The sequence below is a fragment of the Hypanus sabinus genome, chromosome 9 (assembly GCF_030144855.1).
Source record: "Hypanus sabinus isolate sHypSab1 chromosome 9, sHypSab1.hap1, whole genome shotgun sequence".
Taxonomy (NCBI): Eukaryota; Metazoa; Chordata; class Chondrichthyes; order Myliobatiformes; family Dasyatidae; genus Hypanus; species Hypanus sabinus.
This window is the reverse complement of record NC_082714.1, coordinates 69,459,917-69,472,291: the sequence shown is the minus strand read 5'-3', so window position 1 is coordinate 69,472,291 and position 12,375 is coordinate 69,459,917.

Genomic DNA, 12,375 nt, shown 5'->3' with positions numbered 1-12,375 from the left:
ATATACAACTAATGTCAAACTACAACACAGACATCTCTATACTCGAGAGCTCGTTACACCGAGTGTAGGGTGCATTCCCTCTGCTCCTTCGTGGGCAGTCGGCTCAGGCTCAACCCAATGCTGACCCTGGAAAAGGAGGCTGGGAAGTGTTACCTACTGAAGTACTGAGGACCAATGAGTACACCCGTGGATTTGTTGCTGCTCAATGCCACGAAACGGTCTGATTCAGATTAACCATGCGATTCCTCACCGTTGTCTCCCCTGCTCCGTCGAAATGGCAGTTGGTGGCAGTTGGCAGCAACATTCCACTGCTCCGAGCCATCCACTCAGAGGTGCCGGTTCAAAACCTGCTCGTTTGACTGACACACAGATAAACCCTCAAAGCCGAGCGTAGACAGCCCCCACACCCCAACTGCACTCAGACCTTCACTAGCCCACGCCTAACTTGTTTCCCTCACTTGTTTCCTTCACTTGTTTCCCACTCCCCACAGCGCCCAAATCCTCACACCCCTCCAAATCCTCACACCCCTCCCACTCCTCACTCCACCCACTCCCAACACCCCTTAAACTCCCCACACCCCCACACCCCTCCAACTCCTCACACCCCTCACTCCCCACACCCCTCCCACTCCTCACTCCCCCCACTCCACACACCCCTCCAACTCCTGAAACCCCTCACTCCCCACACCCCTCCCACTCCTCACTCCCCCCACTCCACACACCCCTCCAACTCCTGAAACCCCTCACTCCCCACACCCCTCCCACTCCTCACTCCCCCCACTCCACACACCCCTCCAACTCCTGAAACCCCTCACTCCCCACACCCCTCCCACTCCTCACTCCCCCCACTCCACACACCCCTCCATCTCCTGAAACCCCTCACTCCCCACACCCCTCCATCTCCCCACACCCCTCCCACTCCTCCCTCCACTCCCCACACCCCCCAACTCCTCACACCCTTACTACCCACACCCCTCCAACTCCTCACACTTTCACTCCGCACATGCCTCCCACTCCTCATGCCTACCACTCCACACACCCCCACTCCAAACACCCTACTCCCCACACCCCTCCCACTCCTCACTCCCCCCACTCCGCACACCCCTCCAACTCCTCACACCCCTCACTCCCCACACCCGTCCATCTCCCCACACCCCTCCCACTCACCACACCCCTAAATACTCACACTCCTCCCACTCCTCACACGCCCCACATCCTCACCCCCTCCCACACCTCACCCCCTCCCACTCCTCACACCCCTCCCACTCCTTATAACCCTCCAACTCCTCACACTGCCCACTCACCACACCCCCCAAATCCACACACCCCTCCCACTCCCAGCAGCCCTCAAACTCCCCACACCCCGCACTCCCCACACCGCTCCAACTCCTCACACTTTCACTCCGCACAAGCCTCCCACTCCTCATGCCCCGCACTCCTCACACCCCCACTCCCTGCACCCCTCCAACTCCTCACACCCCTCACTCACCACAACCCCCACACCCCACCAACTCCTCACACCCCTCACTCACCACAACCCCCACACCCCACCAACTCCTCACACCCCTCACTCACCACAACCCCCACACCCCACCAACTCCTCACAACCCTCACTCCCCACACCCACCTCCAACTCCTCACACCCCTCACCCCCCACACCTCACCAACTCCTCACACCCCTCACTCCCCACACCCCTCCAACTCCTCACACCCCTCACTCCCCACACCTCACCAACTCCTCACACCCCTCACTCCCCACACCCCTCCAACTCCTCACACCCCTCACTCCCCACACCTCACCAACTCCTCACACCCCTCACTCCCCACACCCCTCCAACTCCTCACACCCCTCACCCCACACCCCTCCAACTCCTCACACCCCTCACCCCCCACACCTCACCAACTCCTCACACCCCTCACTCCCCACACACCTCCAACTCTTCACACCCCTCACTCCCCACACCCCTCCCACTCCTCACTCTCCTCACTTCCCACACCTCTCCAACTCCTCACACCCCACACTGCCCACACCTCCAACTCCTCACACCCTTCACCCCCACTCCCTCCAACTCCTCACACCCCTCACTCCCCACGCCCCTCCAACTCCTCACACCCCTCACCCCTCACAAACCTCCAACTCCTCACACCCCTCACTCCCAACACCCCCCACTCCCCACACCCCACAAATCCTCACACCCCTCCCACTCCTCACACCCCTCCCACTCACCACACCCCCGTCCTCACACCGCTCCCACTCCTCACACCCCTCCAACTCCTCACTCCCCTCACTCCTCACACCCGTCCATCTCCCCACACCCCTCCCACTCCCCTCCCACTCCTCACCACTCCCATTCCTCACTCCCCACACCCCTTAAACTCCCCACACCCCACACCCCTCCAACTCCTCTCTACCACCACGCCCCAAACACCTCCAACTCCTCACACCCCTCCCACACCCCTCCCACTACTCACTACTGCCACTCCCCAAACCCCAACTCCCCACACCCTTCACTCACCACACCCCTCCCACTCCTCACTCACCCCACTCCCCACACCCCCCCAACTCCTCACACATTCACTACCCACACCCCTCCAACTCCTCACACTTTCACTCCACACATGCTTCCCACTCCTCATGCCTCGCACTCCTCACACCCCCACTCCCCACACCCCTCCAACTCCTCACACCCCTTACTCCCCACACCCCTCCCATTCCTCAACTCCCCACTCCCCACACCCCTCCCACTCCTCACTCTCCTCACTCCCCACACCTCTCCAACTCCTAACACCCCACACCGCCCACACCTCTCCAACTCCTCACACCCCTCACCCCCACACCCCTCCAACTCCTCACAGCCCTCACTCCCCACACCCCTCCAACTCCTCACACCCCTCACTCCCCACACCTCACCAACTCCTCACACCCCTCACTCCCCCACACCCCTCCAACTCCTCACACCCCTCACTCCCCACACCTCACCAACTCCTCACACCCCTCACTCCCCACACCTCTCCAACTCCTCACACCCTTCACCCCCACTCCCTCCAACTCCTCACACCCCTCACTCCCCACACCTCACCAACTCCTCACACCCCTCACTCCCCACACCTCACCAACTCCTCACACCCCTCACTCCCCACACCCCTCCAACTCCTCACACCCCTCACTCCCCACACCTCTCCAACTCCTCACACCCCTCACTCCCCACACCTCACCAACTCCTCACACCCCTCACTCCCCACACCTCTCCAACTCCTCACACCCCTCACTCCCCACACCCCTCCAACTCCTCACACCCCTCACTCCCCACACACCTCCAACTCCTCACACCCCACACTGCCCACACACCTCCAACTCCTCACACCCCTCACTCCCCACACCTCTCCAACTCCTCACACCGCTCCCACTCCCCACACCTCTCCAACTCCTCACTCCCCTCACTCCTCACACCCCTCCATCTCCTCACACCCCCCACCCCCCACACCCCTCCAACTCCTCACACCCCTTACTCCCCACACCCCTCCCATTCCTCAACTCCCCACTCCCCACACCTCTCCAACTCCTAACACCCCACACCCCCCACACCTCACCAACTCCTCACACCCCTCACTCCCCACACCCCACCAACTCCTCACACCCCTCACTCCCCACACCCCTCCAACTCCTCACACCCCTCACTCCCCACACCTCTCCAACTCCTCACACCCCTCACTCCCCACACCTCACCAACTCCTCACACCCCTCACTCCCCACACACCTCCAACTCCTCACACCCCACACTGCCCACACACCTCCAACTCCTCACACCCTTCACCCCCACTCCCTCCAACTCCTCACACCCCTCACTCCCCACGCCCCTCCAACTCCTCACACCCCTCACCCCCCACACCCCCCAAATCCTCACACCGCTCCCACTCCCCACACCTCTCCAACTCCTCACTCCCCTCACTCCTCACACCCCTCCATCTCCTCACACCCCCCACTCCCCACACCCCCCACTCCTCACCACTCCCAAACCTCACTCCCCACACCCCTTAAACTACCCACACCCCCACACCCCTCCAACTCCTCACACCGCTCACTCCCCACACACCTCCCACTCCTCACCACTCCCAAACCTCACTCCCCACACCCCTTAAACTACCCACACCCCCACACCCCTCCAACTCCTCACACCGCTCACTCCCCACACCCGTCCATCTCCCCACACCCCTCCCACTCCTCACCACTCCCATTCCTCACTCCCCACACCCCTTAAACTCCCCACACCCCTCCAACTCCTCTCTACCACCACGCCCCAAACACCTCCAACTCCTCACACCCCTCCCACACCCCTCCCTCTCCTCACTACTGCCAATCCCCAAACCCCAACTCCCCACACCCTTCACTCACCACACCCCTCCCACTCCTCACTCACCCCACTCCCCACACCCCCCCAACTCCTCACACATTCACTACCCACACCCCTCCAACTCCTCACACTTTCACTCCACACATGCTTCCCACTCCTCATGCCTCGCACTCCTCACACCCCCACTCCCCACACCCCTCCAACTCCTCACACCCCTCACCCCCCACACCCCTCCAACTCCTCACACCCCTTACTCCCCACACCCCTCCCACTCCTCAACTCCCCACTCCCCACACCTCTCCAACTCCTAACACCCCACACCGCCCACACCTCTCCAACTCCTCACACCCCTCACCCCCACACCCCTCCAACTCCTCACACCCCTCACCCCCACACCCCTCCCACCTCACACCCCTCACCCCCCACACACCTCCAACTCTTCACACCCCTCACTCCCCACACCCCTCCCACTCCTCACTCTCCTCACTCCCCACACCTCTCCAACTCCTCACACCCCCACTCCCCACACCCCTCCCACTCCTCACCACTCCCAAACCTCACTCCCCAAACCCCTTAATCTACCCACACCCCCACACCCCTCAACTCCTCTCTCCCCCACTCCCCAAACCCCTCAAACACCCCACACCCCTCAACTCCTCACACCCCCCACTCCCCACACACCTCCAACTCCTCACACCGATCACTCCCCACACCCCTCCATTTCCCCACACCCCTCCCACTCCTCACCACTCCCAAACCTCACTCCCCAAACCCCTTAAACTACCCACACCCCCACACCCTTCAACTCCTCTCTCCCCCACTCCCCAAACCCCTCAAACACCCCACACCCCTCCAACTCCTCACACCGCTCACTCCCCACACACCTCCCACTCCCCTCCCACTCCTCACCACTCCCATTCCTCACTCCCCACACCACTTAAACTCCCCACACCCTACACCCCTCCAACTCCTGTCTACCAACATGCCCCAAACACCTCCAACTCCTCACACCCCTCCCACACCCCTCCCACTCCTCACTACCGTCACTCCCCAAACCCCAACTCCCAACACCCTTCAACCACACCCCTCCCACTCCTCACTCACCCCACTCCCCACACCCCTCCCACTCCTCACTCACCCCACTCCCCACACACACCCAACTCCTCACACATTCACTACCCACACCCCTCCAACTCCTCACACTTTCACTCCGCACATGCCTCTCACTCCTCATGCCTTGCACTCCTCACACCCCCACTCCCCACACCCCTCCAACCTCACACCCCTCACTCCCCAGACCTCCCACACCCGACCAACTCCTCACACCGCTCACTCCCCACACACCTCCAACTCCTCACACCGCTCACTCCCCACACCCCTCCCACTCCTCACTCTCCCCGCTCCCCACACCTCTCCAACTCCTCACACCCAACACCGCCCACACCCCTCCAACTCCTCACACCCCTCAGCCCCACATCCCTCCAACTCCTCACTCTCCTCACTCCCCACGCCCCTCCAACTCCTCACACCCCTCACTCCCAACACCCCCCACTCCCCCCAAATCCTCACACACCTCCCACTCCTCACTCCCCCAATCCCCACACCCCTCCCACTCCTCACAACCACCACTCCCGAAACCCCAACTCCCCACACCCTTCACTCCCCACACACCTCAAACTCCTCACTCTCCCAACTCCCCACACCTCTCCCACTCCTCACACCCCTCACCCCCCACACACCTCAAACTCCTCACACCCCTCACTCCCCACATGCCTCCCACTCCTCACTCTCCCCACTACCCACACCCCTCCAACTCCTCACACCCCGCACTCCCCACACCCCCCAAATCCTCACACCGCTCCCACTCCTCACACCCCTCCAAATACTCACTCCCCCCACTCCCCACACCCCTCCCACTCCTCACACCCCTCACTCCCCACACCCCCCACTCCCCACACCCCTCCAACTCCCCACACCCCTCCAACTCCTCACACCCCTCCAACTCCTCACACCCCGCACTCCCCACCCCCCCCAAATCCTCACACCGCTCCCACTCCTCACACCCCTCCAAATAAACTCCCCCCACTCCCCACACCCCTCCCACTCCTCACTCCTCCCACTCCCCACACCCCTCCAACTCCTCACACCCCTCACTCCCCACACCCCCCACTCCCCACACCCCTCCAACTCCTCACACCCCTCACTCCCCACACCCCCCACTCCACACACCCCTCCAACACCTGACACCCCTCACCCCACACCCCTCCATCTCCCCACACCCCTCCCTCTCCTTACCACTCCCACTCCTCACTCCCCACACCACTTAAACTACCCACACCCCACACCCCTCAACTCCTCTCTCCCCCACTCCCCACACCCCTCCAACTCCTCACACCGCTCACTCCCCACACCCCTCCATTTCCCCACACCCTTCCCACTCCTCACCACACCCAAACCTCACTCCCCACACCCCTTAAACTCCCCACACCCCCACACCCCTCAACTCCTCTCTCACCCACTCCCCAATCACCTCAAACACCCCACACCCCTTAAACTACCCACACCCCCACACCCCTCAACTCCTCTCTCACCCACTCCCCAATCACCTCAAACACCCCACACCCCTCCAAATCCTCACACCCATCACTCCCCACACCCGTCCATCTCCCCACACCCCTCCCACTCCCCTCCCACTCCTCACCACTCCCACTCCTCACTCCCCACACCCGTCCATCTCCCCACACCCCTCCCACTCCCCTCCCACTCCTCACCACTCCCACTCCTCACTCCCCACACCCCTTAAACTCCCCACATCCCACACCCCTCCAACTACTCTATACCACCACGCCCCAAACACCTCCAACTCCTCACACCCCTCCCACACCCCTCCCACTCCTCACTCACCACACTCCCCACACACCACCGACTCCTCACACATTCACTCCCCACACCTCTCCCACTCCTCACACCCCACACCCCCACACCCCTCCAACTCCTCACACCCCTCACCCCCACACCCCTCCAACTCCTCACACCCCTCACCCCCACACCCCTCCAACTCCTCACACCCAACACCGCCCACACCCCTCCCACTCCTCACACCCCTCCCACTCACCACCCCCCCAAATCCTCACACCGCTCCCACTCCTCACACCCCTCCAAAACCTCACTCCCCCACTCCCCACACCCCTCCCACTCCTCACACACCCCACTCCCCACACCCCTCCAACTCCTCACACCCCTCACTCCCCACACCCCTCCATCTCCCCACACCCCTCCATTTCCCCACACCCCTCCCACTCCTCACTACACCCAAACCTCACTCCCCACACCCCTTAAACTACCCACACCCCCACACCCCTCAACTCCTCTCTCACCCACTCCCCAATCACCTCAAACACCCCACACCCCTCGAAATCCTCACCCATCACTCCCCACACCCGTCCATCTCCCCACACCCCTCCCACTCCTCACCACACCCAAACCTCACTCCCCACACCCCTTAAACTACCCACACCCCACACCCCTCAACTCCTCTCTCACCCACTCCCCAATCACCTCAAACACCCCACACCCCTCGAAATCCTCACCCATCACTCCCCACACCCGTCCATCTCCCCACTCCCCTCCCATTCCTCACCACTCCCACTCCTCACTCCACACACCCCTTAAACTCCCCACACACCACACCCCTCCAACTCCTCACACTTTCACTCCGCACATGCCTCTCTCTGCTCATGCCTCGCACTCCTCACTCCCCCACTCCCCACACACCTCCAAATCCTCACACCCCTCACTCCCCACACCCATCCAACTCCTCACACCCCTCACTCCCCACACCCCTCCAACTCCTCACACCCCTCACTCCCCACACCCCTCCAACTCCTCACACCGCTCACTCCCCACACCCCTCCAAGACCACACACCCCTCACTTGCCACACCCCTCCAACTCCTCACACCCCTCAACCCCCACACAACTCCAACTCCTCACACCCCTCACTCCCCACACCCCTGCCACTCCTCACACCCCCACTCACCACATCCCCCAAATCCTCACACCCCTCCCACTCCCAACACATTTCCCACTCCCCACACACACCAACTCCCAACAACCCTCCAACTCCCCACACCCCCACTCCCCACACCCCAACTCCCCACACCATTCCAACTCCTCACACCCCTCCCACTCTCACACCCATCCCACTCCTCACAACCCTCCAACTCCTCACACCCTTCCCACACTCCTCACACCCCCCTCTCACCACACCCCCCAAATCCTCACACCCCTCCCACTCCTCACACCCCTCACACTCACCACACCCCCACTCCTCACACCACTCCCACTCACCACACCCCCACTCCTCACACCCATCCCACTCCTCACAACCCTCCAACTCCTGACTCACCTCACACTCCTCACACCCACTCCTCACATCACCCACTCACCACACCCTCCAAATCCTCACACTCCTCCCACTACTCACACACCTCCAACTCCTCACAGCCCCCACTCACCACAACCCCCAAATCCTCACACCCCTTCCAATCACCACAACCCCCAAATCCTCACAACCCTCCCACTCACCACAACCCCCAAATCCGCACACCCCTCCCACTCACCACAACCCCCAAATCAGCACACCCCTCCCACTCACCACAACCCCCAAATCCGCACACCCCTCCCACTCACCACAACCCCCAAATCCACACACCCCTCCCACTCACCACAACCCCCAAATCCGCACACCCCTCCCACTCCTCACACCCCTCCAACTCTTCACACCCTCCAAATCCTCAAACCCCTCCCACTCCTCCCACCACTCCCACTCACCACACCCCCAAATCCTCACACCCCTCCCACTCCTCACATCCCTCCCACTCACCAGACCCACCAAATCCTCACACCCCTCCCACTCCTCACACCCCTCCCACTCACCAGACCCACCAAATCCTCACACCCCTCCCACTCCTCACACCCCTCCCACTCCTCACACCCCTCCAACTCTTCACAACCCTCCAACTCCTGACACACCTCACACTCCTCACACCCACTCCTCACATCTCCCAATCACCACATCCCCAAAAACCTCACTCCCCCACTCCCCACACCCCTCCCACTCCTCACACCCCTCCAACTCTTCACAACCCTCCAACTCCTGACACACCTCACACTCCTCACACCCACTCCTCACATCTCCCAATCACCACATCCCCAAAATCCTCACACCCCTCCCACTCCTCACACCCCTCCCACTCATCACACCCTCCAACTCCCAACACCCCCACTCCCCACACCATTCCAACTCCTCACACCCCTCCCACTCCTCACTCCCCCCACACACGACACCCCGCCCACTCCACACCCCTCCCACTCACCCCACCCCCCAAATCCTCACACACCTCCCACTCCTCACATCCCTCCTAATCCTCACACCCCTCCAACTACTAACACCCCCACTCATCACACCCACAAAATCCTCACACCCCTACCACTCCTCACACAACCACTCCTCACCCCCCGAACTCCTTACAGACCCCACTCACCACACCCCTCAAATTCTCACACCCCTCCCACTCCTCACACCCCTCCCACTCCTCACACCCCCCACTCACCACACCCCCCAAATCCTCACACTCCTCCAACTCCTCACATCCCTCCCACTCCTCACACCCCTCCAACTCCACACACCCCTCCCACTGCTCACATCCCCCACTCACCACACCCCTCGCACTCCTCACACCCCACCCACTCCTCACACCCCTCCCACTCCTCACATCCCTCCCACTCCTCACATCCCCCACTCACCACACCCCTCGCACTCCTCACACCCCACCCACTCCTCACACCCCTCCCACTCCTCACACCCACCACTCACCACACCCACCAAATCCTCACACCCCTCCCACTCCACACACCCCTCCCACTCCTCACACCCCTCCCACTCACCACACCACCCAAATCCTCACACCCCTCCCACTCCTCTCACCCCTCCCACTCCTCACACCCCCAACTCCTCACACCCCTCCAACTCTTCAGACCCCCCACTCACCACACCCCCCAAATCCTCACACCCCTCCCACTCCTCACACCCCTCCCACTCCTCACACCCCCAACTCCTCACACCCCTCCCACTCCACACGCCCCTCCAACTCCTCACAGCCCCGATTCACCACACCCCTCCCACACCTCATACACCTCCCACTGCTCAAACCCCTCCAACTCCTCACACCCCTCCCACTCCTCCCACCACTCCCACTCACCACACCTTCCAAATCCTCACACCCCTCACACTCACCACACCCCCACTCCTCACACCCCTCCCACTCCTCACACCCCTCACACTCACCACACCCCCACTCCACACACCACTCCCACTCACCACACCCCCACTCCTCACACCCCTCCCACTCCACACACCCCTCCTACTCCTCACACCACCCACTCACCAGATCCACCAGATCCTCACACTCCTCCCACTCCTCACACCCCTCCAACTCCTGACTCACCTCACACTCCTCACACCCACTCCTCACATCACCCACTCATCACATCCCCAAAATCCTCACACCCCTCCCACTCACCACACCCTCCAAATCCTCACACCCCTCCCACTCCTCCCACCACTCCCACTCACCACACCACCAAATCCTCACACCCCTCCCACTCCTCACACCCCTCCCACTCACCACACCCCCAAATCCTCACACTCCTCCCACTACTCACACACCTCCAACTCCTCACAGCCCCCACTCACCACAACCCCCAAATCCTCACACCCCTCCCATCCTCACACCCCTCCCACTCACCACCCCAAAATGCTCACACCCCTCCCACTACTCACTCCCCTCCAACTCCTCACAGCCCCCAATCACCACAACCCCCAAATCCTCACACCCCTCCCACTCACCACAACCCCCAACTCCGCACACCCCTCCCACTCCTCACACCCCTCCAACTCTTCACACCCTCCAAATCCTCAAACCCCTCCCACTCCTCCCACCACTCCCACTCACCACACCCCCAAATCCTCACACCCCTCCCACTCCTCACATCCCTCCCACTCACCAGACCCACCAAATCCTCACACCCCTCCCACTCCTCACACCCCTCCCAATCATCACACCCTCCAACTCCCAACACCCCCACTCCCCACACCATTCCAACTCCTCACACCCCTCCCACTCCTCACTCCCCCCCACACACGACACCCCTCAAATACTCACACCCCTCCCATTCCTCCCACCACTCCCACTCAGCACACGCCCAAATCCTCACACTCCTCCCACTCCTCACACCCCGCCCACTCCACACCCCTCCCACTCACTACACCCACCAAATCCTCACACACCTCCCACTCCTCACACCCCTCCTAATCCTCACACCCCTCCAACTACTAACACCCCCACTCATCACACCCACAAAATCCTCACACCCCTACCACTCCTCACACAACCACTCCTCACCCCCCGAACTCCTTACAGACCCCACTCACCACACCCCACAAATTCTCACACCCCTCCCACTCCTCACACCCCTCCCACTCACCACACCCCCCACTCACCACACCCCCCAAATCCTCACACTCCTCCAACTCCTCACACCCCCCACTCATTACACCCCCCAAATCCTCACACTCCTCCAACTCCACACATCCCTCCCACTCCTCACACTCCTCCAACTCCTCACACCCCCCACTCATTACACCCCCCAAATCCTCACACCCCTCCCACTCCACACGCCCCTCCAACTCCTCACAGCCCCGATTCACCACACCCCTCCCACACCTCACACACCTCCCACTGCTCACACCCCTCCAACTCCTCACACCCCTCCCACTCCTCCCACCACTCCCACTCCTCACACCCCCAAATCCTCACACTCCTCCCACTCCTCACACCCCTCCCACTCCTCACACCCTGCACTCCTCACACCCCTCCCTCTTCAGACCCCCCACTCACCACACCCCCCAAATCCTCACACCCCTCCCACTGCACACGCCCCTCCAACTCCTCACAGCCCCG